General features: G+C 37.9%; 1 protein-coding gene across 2 annotated transcripts in view; it reads left to right on the forward strand.

Moving 5' to 3' along the window:
- The window catches only part of CEP85L (centrosomal protein 85 like), a 109,088-nt gene that overhangs the window by 61,747 nt on the left and 33,270 nt on the right, over positions 1-14,071 (forward strand). The window lies entirely within an intron of this gene.

Consider the following 14,071-nt stretch of genomic DNA (forward strand, 5'->3'; position numbering starts at 1 on the left):
TTTTCATTCCCTGTAAGCCCTGCTGTGATATATTCTACAGGGACAAAAAGACCTTAGAGGTGACATATCACCTTGTTTCAAATTGAGCTCTATTTTAGTCTTGTAAATAAGGTGTAGGTCTTCTGCAAAATTGGTTATAACATAGTTGAAGTCAGAAACTCAGTTCTAATATAGTAAATCTGCCTGCTTTGTGTTATCCTTGAGTATAAAACTCTGGAAATTCAGGGTCACGTGTTTCAGTTGAAAGTTAATTGAGTATCTCCACAGTGAGGAGTGACAGGTCTTTACCAGTGCAAAGGGTCTCATAATTTACTTACAATGACATTATTAACATTATAAATCTATCTCAGTCAAGTAAACTGCATTTGGCCTTTTTGAGGGAAGTTTCATGTTTTTATTGTGTGCTGTCATCTAGCAAAAGTACTGCTATCATTGCACTGTTTGCTTTTTGTAAGATGTAATATGAAACTTGTACTATTGAAATTCAGTTTCTGTACTTTAAAAACAAAGTCCAACACCCAGCACCACAGTAGCTGCAATGCCAGTTCCTCCCTTTTACCAAGTCACTGTAAAACGATGATTTTATTTAGTTACTCTACCCCAATGTTCTCATGTTTTTCTTTTTTTAGTGAATTGAATCTAAAAAGAATTTTGGAGTTTTTTTAGAAATAAGGTGTCTTACAAATGTGCTGATTTTGTTTGTGAGCTCCTGACACAGTCATAGCTTAGTCTTTTTAAAGAATGATATTTGATTGTGCTTAATAAAAATAGCAGTATCTCGTCAGAAATAGAATGCATGCCTTCTGTGTAGGTCTAATGCGGATAAGAAATTTTAAGATGAAAAACATATTTGTTAAAAGACAAATTCAAACTACATGGTTGTTGTAGATCTTGTATTGATACAGTTTCTCTAATGAGAAGTTTTTTAGGGTATCCTCTCTGGAGAATATTTTTCTAGTTCAGTTTGTATCACTCCCTCATGTAACACAAGGATTTTGTTGGAGTTCTGAGATGGATGCCAAAGTGCAGCTTCCCAGACATGTCAATCTGACAGGTACAGACAGTATATATGAGCACATCATTGTAGTGTTTGATTCACCCCAGGTGAATGGGTCCAGACACCAATGAATATCAGAAAGGAAAACCTTTAAAAAAGGAATCTGTGTGGAGGCTCTGGTCTGCTTTATTTTGTTCTGAGGAACAAAAATGTGCAGCTGTTGCTTGCTTGACCTTAAATGGAGATGATCTGGGTTTTCTCCAGTGGGCTTAAAAATCTACCACTAGAGTATGTTTCTCATAAATTTATTTAGAGATCCGGTTGATATTTGGGATAATGTCTAAAAAGAGGAGGTGTGTTACACTTCAGCATACCAGCTCCTTTATTTAAATAATAATTTAAGACTTCTCTTAATATTGGCAATTGTTTCCTGGACTGTTGTTTCCTTTTGTGTGCTTTTAAAATCCCAGCTGTAGTCACTGGCTACCTGAATAATCTGTGTTAAGAGTTTGCTCTATCAGTATCTGGTCTGTTGATAATCCACAAGTCTGCACAGAAATGAACTATAACCCAAGCCCACTTATTTATAATACATAAGTAAAGAAATACAGCGGTAAGTCTGAGTATTAAGTTAGTGCACTATTTCACAGTGCTGCTCCAGTTTTCACTCATAGTGCAAGGGTACCTTTACAGCATCACACTGCTAAGGTTCTTGTGTCACATGTGTTTTGTTTACAAGTAACTAAAAATTAAGAGAAAGGAGAAGTGGATGCTCTGACAGATGTGCACTGGTTTGTGTGTGTAGGTGGGACGGAATAGCACATTTTGGTATGGAAGCTGAACACTAAAATGAGTTGTTTCATTCTGTAACCTGTGTTTTTGTGGCTTGATTCTGATGCTTCCTGCAGCTTGTGCAATTGCTTGTAGTTATCCAGGTAGCAGCAAATGTGCCTTGTAAGACACTTCTTGCTAATCTCTTCTAAGGGAAAAAGGAAAGAAGTGATAGGACAAGGAGTAATGGTTTTAAACTGAAAGAGAGTAGATTTAGGTTAGACATCAGGAAGAAATTATTCACTGTGAGGGTAGTGAGGCATGAGGTTGGCCAGGGAGGTAGTGGATGCCCCCTCCCTGGAGATGTCTGAGGCCAGGTTTGGTGAGGCTTTGTGCAGCCTGGACTAGTGTGAGGTGTTCCTGCACATAGCAGGAAGGCTGAAACTAGATGATCTTTAAGGTTCCTTCCAACCTTAGCCATTCTTTGAATCTCTAAATCTGTGAATCTAGCTAGCTAATGTATCCTTCAGTTATATTTGTACTGCAGGTCTAATACAACCTAAAGGGAGATGTGAATCCAGATTTCCATGAGGTAAGGTGATAGCCCATTCAATTTGGAAATAGTAACTTTTTTTTAAACCCTTTTGCGTTTTCTTGCTTGAATGCGATAGATTTATGACTCATGTTTGTATGTTTCACCTGATACCTCCTTAAATGCTTACCTGACTTAATGGATTTTCACTCACACCTGGGATCTCAAATTTTTTTTATGTATGTGGACAAAGTTACCTTACAAAGGCTGCAGATTTTCCTGCTTCTATCATGAGACTTACAGTCTATGAGTTTTATAGTAACCAGCTCTGCTGAGAAATCTAGGCTTTGCATTGTGTTGTTCTCCACTGGGACAAGAAGTATTTATTTCTCCCGAGTATTGGACAGTCATTAACTTGATCTTCACATTTAATTCTTTATTATAAACAAAGTGAACATAATTTTTTGCAGCTTGTGAGGTGTACCATCATGAAGTAACTTAAAAATTTATACAAAACAAATTAATAGAAAACTTAGGCTGAAATATTTCTCTTTTTGGGAATGCTGAAGGCTCTAGCAGGACTAATCATCTGACTTGTTACTAACCAAAGACATTTTCAGAAAGGTCAGCTTGAATGTTTTCAGTTGCTGTTACTGGCATGAACTTTTAACCATTGAAGTAGATCACAGGGCTCAGAAGTGTGTAACGCCTGTTTATTGTCTTTGGTGCTTTGACCTAATGTTAGGAGAGAAGGAGGAGAACAAGAAATTTTGCCTGGCTCTCCCTCTCAAAATCCAGTGTCCTTCCTCTTCCCATATCCCCATAGGGAGCACTTATTTCACTTGGCAGCAACACAGTTAGTACAGACTTGACAGGTGGAGCTTTTTTGCTTTGCAATGAAATATTGCCCAGCACAAAAAGCCATGCTCTTTTAAATACCTGGTTGCTTTCATATCAATGAAATGTACGTTTTTCTTGATTAATGAAGGTCAAATAAATAAAGAGGAGCGATTAATTGCAGTGCTGCAAAGTATCTTCAGAATAGTAACATGATACAGAAGAGGAAGTTTGGGCTGTGTTCATTACAGTGGGAGTTTTTTCTTTCTATGAAATGCTTGGGAGATTGTAGTTTGGTGTTTACGGCTGTCCTCAATTGGTTAAGCTGAACAATGTGCTTTAGGTGGTGTGCTGAGATCCTTATACCTAAGAAACTGTGTTGAGTGTCTTTGAGATAAACTGTTCTAGGAAGCGCAGAGATTAGTTGTGTTATTTGACATGTTATGAGTGATGGATGAACGGCGAGACAAAGGCATATGAAGGAGAGATAAAGTTGGAAGACCATGTTCCAGTTGCCAAGTGGTGGTGCTGGATTATCTCCACTTAAACAGGAATTGCAGAATGGAGGCAAAACAATTGGAATTTAGACTCAGCTGCTACCTATCTTCAGCTGTAGGCTGTCCTAACAGAAATGCATGAACTTTGCCCAAATGATAAACATGTTGGCAGTATTTAGAAGCTGAAGGGTTCTTTCATGCAGAGTATTGGAGTGACCACCCTCGTGTAGTGTGGAGCGGGAGCCTGTAGACCAGTGGCCTCAACATATTGCCTCACTGGTGTCTTTGTCCAGATCAACATGGAGATCATGTAGATCAGGCATTGGTCGTATTTTGAGATGTGCATATGGGAAATGTGAACCAAAAGCACCCTTCTTTCTCTTGGCTTACAGAATGGTGTCTTTCTTCACTTCTTTTGCCTGTTGCCTTGCCTTTTTTTTTTTTTTTTTAATGGAGTGTTTATAAGAAAGACTAGCACAATTTCCATGATGAATGTCAGCTGCCTATCACTTCCTTTCTTTCTTACATGCAATTCATAGTGAAACACTGAGGAGTTGTTTTTTTACTTCTTCAGAAATCACTGCAGTTGATTTAAATGGCAGAATGTCTTTTACCCCTTCAGAGATTAATTGCTGTTTTGCTATTACATATGCAGGGGAAAAAATGCTTTAATTTAAAAATAAAATTTTGTTTTGTTCCTTGCATCCCGAGAAATTAAGATCCCAAACTCTGGTACTTGAGAATTGAAGTACAAAACTCTGTATTTTTCTTTATTCTATTGTAGAATGTGCCAGAATAAAAATATTGATGTATTTCTCCGGTTCAGACCATCTCTGAGTAGCAAGAAGAGATTTCTTGGTCTTGCAAGTATTTTCTGATTATGTGTTTTCTATTGGGCAGCTGTTTTCTCATAGAGGTTCTGTTGTTACTCACTGGAGGGAACTGTCACACATTGTCTAGCAGGTCCTCTTGGCTGTAGCTGTCTGGCCACTGAGATGATGTGAAGGAAGGCTTGTCTTCCTCCTTTTATGACTGTCCTCATACAGAACTAACTATTTGCTTTCTTCTTTCTTGGGCTTCTGTTGAAAATGAATTGGCGCTGGTGTTTTGAAATACATTCTTTTGTGTGTTGGTTATATATCTATGGTATAAAAATAGTATTAACTTCTCTGTGAATTAGAAAATTAAAACAAAGGCAGTTCATTCTGAAACATGAACACTGCAACGTTCTAGATGAATGTTAAAATACAGTTGCCTAATTCATGCTATATTGAATTACTCTAGTACTAGTTTTGAAATAAAAGACTAAATGTTTATTTGTAGTTTATTTTCTTGCAGTAAACTCCAGCATTTGCATTAAATTTTAAACTCTTCAGACTGCAGTAACTCCTGTGTAGATGGAAATGTACAGATTAAGGATATATCATTTTACTTGATTAGTTTAATACATTAGCTACTGCTGTGAACAGAGTATTGGCATGCTTGATGAGGGAAAGGGCAAGGAAAAAAAGGGAACATTTAAGTGTTTAAAAGAGTCTTTAAATACGCTTATAGCATTGTATAGTTGAAAAACACTTGCTTGAATATTAAGGATGACTTCTTTTTCTGGTGTGTAGCCTGAAACATATGACCGTGATAGCATCTATCATCAGGGAGTACCTGTAGTTTATATTTCAATGATTGAATGTTTTCATTTATTAAACAGAGAAACATTTATAATTTAATCAAGACTACAGGGACAAAAGAATGGAGGATCTCCTTAGTTCCGTACAGACCACCTGAGCGTCCTGATGCTTCTTTCCACCTATTGAGTATTTTGCAGGTTTTCAGTCTTCTAGAATACCTTAGTAATGACAGTGCAGAAAGATGAATAGAGAATTAGCAAGCCTTTGGAATTTGACTAGTGGATAGAGTTTAGCTTAATGAAAGTAGCAGTGGACTGCAATTTGGAAAATGATGATTTTGAATCTCATCTATTTTACTAGATTTGTGCATTTCTTCATTATTTTGAAGACTTAAGAAAACTATTTTGAGCTTCAATCACAGAGAAAATAGGTAAAGAGTTACATAGAGCTTTGAATCAGCTGTTACTGAATAATCTTTTCGTTATTTTCAAATGGTTGATGTTTGATGCACTGTTAGACATTACACTAGGAAGGGTTTACTGCAGGTTGCCCCACTTCTAGCTGAGTGGCTCATCACTACTCTGGGAATTGTTTTCCCCTCTTATTCTCTAACTATTGGACACAGAAAGGAGTCTTCAGCTGGGGCATTTAGGAGACCTGGCCTGTGGTGTGGTAGTGTGGCGTTTTCCAACATGATAAAAAGCTGATTCAGATCTCAAACAGAGGATGCACTTTATCTCCACTTGGCTCCAGGGATGTTCTGGATGGGTAAGACCTTGGATGTTTGGGTTACTTTGTTGTTGTTTTTGTTGTTAAATATTTTTATTACAAAATTGTTTCCAAACTAAGGAATCTACTGCAATTTGGTGCTTTTTAGGGATCCTTGGACAAATTGTCTTTACTCTTGTCTTCTTATCCCTTCTGTAGAATGAGAATTGTAAGGCCAGTTTCTTTTTAAGATCCTTGGAGACATAGAAGTGACAAGTACTATTTGTGATGGAAGTGATACTTATTTTTGCAAGTGAACTTTTTCTACTCTTTCTCCTTATATTAAGAAAATTCTGGGGCTCCCCCCCAGTTTATCTTCTAAGGAAGGAGAACACCTTCACACACTGACACTGATGTTCAAATGTACCGTTACATCATGCTGCTACTTTTGTTAGAGACAAGTGTGTTTCAAGTACCCCTCATAAACTCAAGTGGGAAAGGTTCATAATCTGGATTGAAGCCAAACAGTTTAAATATCTGTCACTTATTCCACACACAAATTGTGTGACTACCTTCCATGCTTGTGTGTTCCTAGTTTCACAGTCAGTCTGTTTTTTTTAAGTGGCTGCATTTCTTCTGTTTCTCAGTGACGTAAGTTTCAGGTCAGAATTGTCAAGTTTCTGACTTCTGAGATTCCAGGACCTGATCTGTAAGAGGTGCAAATCCTCTGTAATTACTTCTGAAATTTAAACAGGTATATGGTGTCTCCATGTAAGTTTAATTTTTTTTTTTTTAAATTATTATCATTTTCCCAAAATTCTGGGACAGATGGCAGAGTGATTGTTGTTTATGTGATGGTGTGTGATGCTGTACAGGGATGGTGGTAGAATGCCTGCCCAAAACAGCAGTTTCATGTGCTTGCCCTGCTTGGTTTGCTGGCTGAAGCTCAGCTAGTTCCTCCAAGGGAGAATTTCTGCAGTTGGGGAAGAAAACATGAGTATGCCTCTAATTTTTCCATCTGTGGAAAATTTTCATTGTAATCACCAACAAGTGTAAATGATGACTGTACTTACGTTGGGTAGAGCTCTGACATCCATAGATCTTACTGACTCTGCATGAGGCTGTTTTTGCTGGGAATCTTTTGTCTTCCAAAGGCGGCTTTGCGAAATCCGTCACTTGCTGCTTTTTAGAGAATATCATTTTTTCCTTGTGATTTTTTTTTTAACCTGTTGGTTCATCAGCCTAAAAGAGAGTGGAAAGCAGTGTACTGCCTAAACATTTGTTCCCATGTGCTATCAGTTACGACATGTATGAAAGCTCCATCTGCAACACTTGAAATGCACAGGTTCCGCTAATCTGGCTAGACTCTCTTCTTTCTGCCAGTGCTTGTAGAGACTAGTTCTGGATTGCCATTTTTAAATAAGGTGTGCTTTTATGAGTTTGTGTGAGTACTTGGGTTGGTTGTCATATAAATATTTTTTGAACATCTGAGCTTTATTTTTGGAAGTTGTTTCATTTAACTTAAGTTTGGTGAATATTACACTCGTGTTTCTTTTAAATTAAAAAAAAGCTAAAGCAAACAGAATGAAGAACAAGAAAGGCTCAGTTTTCTGGTTCAGTGACCAGTACTCTGCTGAATGTAAAGATCTTGCATTTGAAAACTTGGGACCCTTGATAAAGAATTTGCAGATCACCCCTTTTCTCCAAATGTATACTCTTACTTCATGTTACATTCAGAGTGACTTACCTCTCCTTCAGTATGCTTGCACGTTTTGATAAGAGAATCCATTGCTCTGTGTTTAATAGGTTCTTTCAAATTTTCTTTTCCAATTTCTACACAGCAAGAAGTTTTTTTTTTTCTCCTAATACTCATCCGAGTTGTACTCTACTTTCATTATCCCCTTGTTATAGAAATAATCCTGTTAATTTCTGTGCAAGCCTGGTGGCCAGCTCCGTTCATCTTCGCAGTTTGTGCAGGCTGGCAAAATGGACACCTTTTTGCTTGCTTTCTAGGTCACATGTTGCATCCACTCTTTTTTGGCCATGAGCACAAGTAATAAGAAATAAGTGAGCAATAAACAATAGTTCTTAGTAAAATGTAGTTTGTAGGTACTAGCAATGTACCTTTAACACAAAACTTTTATAAATTATCAGATCTCGGCTGAGGATGCCCAAATGCAAATGACTTGTTGTTTTACTTTTAGGGGTGCTTCCATTTGTGATTTGTGACTTACCTTGTCTTTAACTATTCCTTTTTTCTAAATCTTTGTCTTACATGTACAATTAATAAGATTTTTGTGGTGAATAATGTATGTGCAGCATTAAAACAGTCTTTTTCTGGGCTTTGAGTAACTATAGTCACTCTTTGGTCATGCTGCTTTCTAGGTCAGAATAGGAAACAAAAACTCAATTTGGCACTGAAGCTTTTACTAAAAGCTTCAAGAAGGAAAAACCATGTTAGTTTTTCTCATTGTGGAAGCTCCCTTTCATCTCCAGATTCTGGTTTGGGTTTTTTGTTTGGGTTTTTTGTAGTTCTTTTTTTGTTGCTGTTGTTATTTTTATAAAGAACATTTTAATTTAAATGCAATGTGAAGATAAAATGAACACTTAATGAAACAAGTGCTTCTATACTTAGGAAAGGCCCAATTGTTATCAGTGGAAAATTCCAGGCACTGTTGCTTTTAATGTCATAATAAGTGGCACCCAGAAGTGTTTTGTGTTCATAACATCTGCCAGAATATAAATGGAAAGGATTTCTGGCAAAAATAATGTTGGTGTTGCATGGAGTATAAGGGAATGTTATAATAACAATAAAAGCAAGAGAAGTGTATTTATTCACAGGAAGATAAGCAGAAAGAGGGTATGTAATCTAGTGGGCAGCTCTGGGAGTGCCAGTTTCATCCTCTAAGAACATAATGGCTTAAGGTGGCAGAGACGAGAAGAATCACAGAGGACTACTGAGTGACTGCATCCTCTTGTAATTAGACTGTCCTTGTCTCATACAGTAACAACATGCATCTGAGGGATCTTGCAAAGCCTTTTCAGTGTTAATATATTGACTTGTAAATTTGTTGTTTGAATCTTTTGCACCATACTTCTCAAGGATGCTAGAGTTGATGAAACCTTGCCAATTAAGCAGTGTCCAGCATGCCAGTTCACTTCCCTTACTAATCCCCTGTTATCTTCTTGTTTTATTCAGGAACCCCTGCTAGGTGCAGATTCTGAGCACATACAGATCTTTCACACATACTGTCTCTGACTGTAGGCTACGACTGTGCTGCTGATCCTGTGTGTACTCTCATGATTTAGATAACCAGTACAGGCAGGAATATTTTGAAAGATAAGAAAGTGCAGAAGGTTTTTGGGTTTATTATTTTATGCCACATTCATGTGAAAGTTCCTTTTCTTGAATTCATTGCATATCTGAACACTAGCAACTTGACAGTGTCACAGCAACTACCTAGCAGTATTTTTTTCAGAAGCTTACAAGGTGCTCAGTCCACAAACTGATACTTTTGGAGGGTTTGGCACTGTCTGAAGTTGAGATAATTCAACTTGTGATTGTGTGTTCGTACTAATCCAGCACAAAGCTGTGCCCACTGCAAGACATGTTGTCTTGTACGCTGCTTTTCCACTTAACAGTGTGTGCCAGTGCTAAATTTCACGTGGCCTTGTAGAATGAATCTGATGGGAGCCTGACCTAGATACAAATAACATCCATGTGTATGGGTTGGAGGGACAGTGTAGAACTAGGGCTGTCAGGAGGGAGCTGAAAGGTATGTATGTTTGAGGTGGTGAGAAGGGGCAGGAGAACAGGCTCTCCTCCCCTTGATAGCATTGTAAATTTATGCTACATTTAAGTGACTGTGGTTGCTATCAAAACCTTGTAACTATGCTATTAGTAACAAATATTGGCTTTTAAAAATTTTTTTTTTCCTCAGTGGTGAATAGCATACCTGACCTTTAGTGTTTGTTTTCTTCCATCTCTTTTAGTATCCCAGCAACCATGTACTTGCTATGCTTTACCCTTAATTAATTTGTAAGCTATTGTGGCAAAGGATCATGTCTTCCTCTCTTGCTGTGGTTATCAAACCTGACCTTGATAAAGTACAGAAGCCTCAGCTGCAGTATAAATAATGCTGGGAAAGAAGTGTACAAATAACAGTAACTCATAGAACAGTCAAATTTGTCCCCCTTTGATGTGAGTCAAGTCCATGAGGTCTCTAATAAAGCCTGTATGTGCAATGGGGATTTGTTTTGTGAAGGAGGCTTCCATAAACATTCTTGGAAAAAGTGTAATTGGTAGAGGGAGTGCTGCTTTTAGGAGGCATTTTAATGCTGTTCTCATTTATTCTTTTCCTTCTTGAAACCTTTCCACTTTCTAAGAAAGATTCAGTGATAGTGGTGTTGCCTGTAAGTAGTCAGCATTAGCATTTTAATTTTTCATTGGAAAAGCTTCAAAAAGTCATACAGCTGCAATAATGTGGTTCCATCTATCCAAAGAGAGGCACATTGGCCTCTCCTTGCAGAACAGAACAACTGCTGGTGAATTAAAAACTTACTGCAAAGAGAAAGAGCAGTTTAGTGCACTAGCAAAGGATGCAATGTACTTGCTATGTAAAGCTCTGCATGATACTGCAATGCCAGATGGAAATAATCTATTTCTATAATAGTAAAAAAAAAAACAACACATGAAAGTGTGTGCATGGGAGGGGGTATCACCCTTGGTTTTGTTGTATTGTTTAGCCAATTTGAGACTCCCCAATTACCCACAGTAATTTAGAAACTAGAATAACAATTAGTGCATCTATCACACTGGATGCTTATGTTATAGAAATCTTTTGTATAACAAGCATGTAGTTAATCTGTGGCTATGTATTTTTAAGGTGAGGCCTTTCTTAAATGAGTTTTGTTCTTGTTTTCAGTCTGTGAGGTTGGAGCCCAACTGTGATTCTCTACTCTGCTTAGTGTAGTCAATTCTGTCTTTAGTTACACGTACTTGGTCCCAGCATAATTTAACCTTAACACAGAGAAGAAATCCTGATTTGTTATGAAGAAAGGACTGGCTTGCCCTGTAGTTCCTAAACTTTATTTAATGTAGATCCTAAAATCTTTGACATTTCAGTCCTCTGATTGTGAGGTGGCGCTGCTGCTTTTCTCCTTCTTTTAGGTTTGGTTGGTTAGGTTTTTTGGTTGTTTGGTTTGGGGTTTGTTGTTGCTGTGTTGTTTTGTTTGGTTGGTTTTTGTGTTGTTTTGTTTTTTTCTCCTCATACTCTTATCCCAAATTGTCATGTATTAATTTTCATTCTGTCAACCTTGGTTTGCATGCTGTCTTAGCCTAGGAAAAAGCTTATTTGCCAGCTGATTTCTTCTCTCTTCAGCCTTAGTAGTATTTAGCTGTTTACTCATTAATCACTCTTTCTAAGCTTTTTAATCATCAGAGTTGTCCTTCTTTGAACATGTTCTACTATTTTAGTGACTTTCTGGTAGTGTGATGCCTAGAACATGAACCATCTGGGTTTATGCCAGCCCTTTTTAAAGGGCTGTCTTATTCCTTCCCTCACCTCCGTTCTCTGTGCCCTGACATGTTGTACAGGCAATCCAGACATGTGTTAGGCTGTTTTTCAGGCAGGTTAAATTGTGAACTCCTGTCACCTTTATTTTCCCTGTTAGTTGTATTGTGTCCTCTTATATTAATTACTTTGCAGTGGGATATCTGTATAAGGTATGTGTTTGGGAATTTTTTCCAAGCCTGATTGATTTTTTTTTTTTTGCATTTCTTTTTCCATGCTGGATTTAACTGCTTCCTTTTGGCATTGCTAACCTCTCTATTGTATGTCTGTGTTTCTCAGTACGTCACAATTAGAAGGTGTTTCAATATTGAATTTATGTCCTCCTCCTTAAAAATTCCCTTAAAAAAGCCACGGGTACCATAGCTGGAATAAGGATGCAAAGGTATGGTTGGATGTTCTCTTCCCAATGACTGCTGGAGATCTGTGGAAGAATAACAACATGTGATACAGCCTGGGTGTTGCTGTCAAGAATTGCAGTGCTTATATCCTGCTAAGCAGAAACATTGTCTCCCCAAAATGGCAAAGATGGAGTAGAGGGGAGCGGTAAGTAGATGGTGATGAAATACAGACGCTACAAGTCAGGATTTCTTGAATTAGTCCGTAGCCTTGTTTTTACTCATCTGGCAATACATCATAATGCTTCTTTGTGGCTGTTCCTTCCAGTGCTTTTCAGCAACGCACAGCCTCTTTCTACAGAAATTATTCCTTGCCTTGCTTTTATAGCGATTTAAAGTTAGGGCGTGATTCTATGGTTGCAATGTCTTCACACTTCCTTCATGTCGTGTTTTGCTGGTAAGAAGGTGGGTGATCCTCTGGGATTGTCTGAAGTAAGGGAGCTGTTGCGAGTTGAAATGCACAGCCTGACATTAGTAAGAAATCTGGGTGGGGAGGAAAGGGGTGGGTAAATCCTTCTTCCCTTGCCCAGAGTGGGGAGCAGTTGTAGAGCTCATCGGTGGCTGTTGCTCTGCGTTTATAGGTCTAATCATTTTCCTATCCCAGGGAGCGTAGACCAAGAGCTGTCTCTGTGAGAGAAGTGCATTTGGGCTCATTGCTGTCACATCCACCTCTTCTTTCTCCCTCATTGCCTAGTGAGGTGGTAAGGCAATTGCCATGTTCCCAAGGTAAAGCCCATGGGGACATTCATATGTTTCCTCTCCTGTCAGTTGAAGAACAGGGACCGTTTGTGCTCCTGCTGACATTTGTTGCACCAGTTCTTTGCCTTGGATTAGCTGTGGATGCAAGGAATTTTCTTTCTGCTGAATACCGAATGCCTGTAAAATGCATTGAGAGAAGAATGATGCCTACAGAGAGGAGTTTATCATAGTGTAGGGCAGCATAAGCAGTTGGTGGAAAGGGATCATTTACTTAGCATAACTTTTGGCACTCTGCTAGCTGTTAGTAGTAGACTGAAAACTTTGCAGTTGTATTATAGATGGTGCTAAATTACTTAAACTGCCACTTGAAGAAAAAATAACCTTTAAAATCAATAGAGTTTTTGAGATTAGCTATGTTTTTGATGTTTTTTGACTCTGCCTTTACTTAGCAGTACAGCATGTTACATGGAATATTGTGCTGCTCTGTGTGCTGAGACACTGATCTGATTCAGACTGAAACTATTAGTATGCTTGGAGAAGATAATTTTAATTAGCACAATTAAAAGCCCAGGCATTATTGGCTTGAGTTTTCCAAATGTTGTTACCCTCTAGTCAAGGAAAAAAATATTTTTCCACTGTTAAATAAACATGATGGAATCAGTCAGAAATGTGTATTCCAGCAGTACATACTTGCATATAGGCTAGTACAGCCTATTTTTTTTTTCTCCTAGCAGCTATCTGTGCTTCAGCAGTTACTTGAAGGTTTGCCAGGTCATGAAAGTCAAGGCCAACCCCTTGTCAAAAAGCAAGCTAGTGAGGACCTTTGGACGCCACTATGCAAAGGATACTGTTTTAACTGAACAGATGTTCTCAGTCTAAGGCTGATACTCTTGGAAGAGGTGCCAGGCGACAAAAATAGTTGTATTTTCTAGGGCAGATGGAAAAGAATGCCGTGTGATTCAAGCTGGTGTTTTGTTTTGTAGTTGTGGAGGATTCAAGTTGAGGACTTGAAGTTGTGGATGGCTTTCTGTGTATGAGTCCTAAATGTGTATCTTACTCTGTGTCTGGTCTGATGTTCTTAGGAGACAAAATATTCAAATATAGGTGGACCACCTGTGTGTTACCATACCATTCAAAGCAGCTAGAAGTCTGTTTGGAGTAGTCAATACTATGTGCTCATTTATGAGTGAAGTGTCTTGTTATTCTGGGAAGTGCTGAGAAGTATTTTTAGCATGTTGTTTATTTATATATTGGCTGAAACATGTCAGAAACAAATGTTTTTTGTTGTTTTCATCTGTTCATAGTGACAAATTGAAGCACACAGTTATAATACAAAATAATACTTTATTTGTTGTTATGTATGTATATACAGTGTGTATGTACTTATATGTATATATGTGTAGATATATTCCAAAGGTAAAAAAAATATGTAATTCA

This window comes from Apus apus, chromosome 3, assembly GCF_020740795.1.
Source record: "Apus apus isolate bApuApu2 chromosome 3, bApuApu2.pri.cur, whole genome shotgun sequence".
NCBI classification, from domain to species: Eukaryota; Metazoa; Chordata; class Aves; order Apodiformes; family Apodidae; genus Apus; species Apus apus.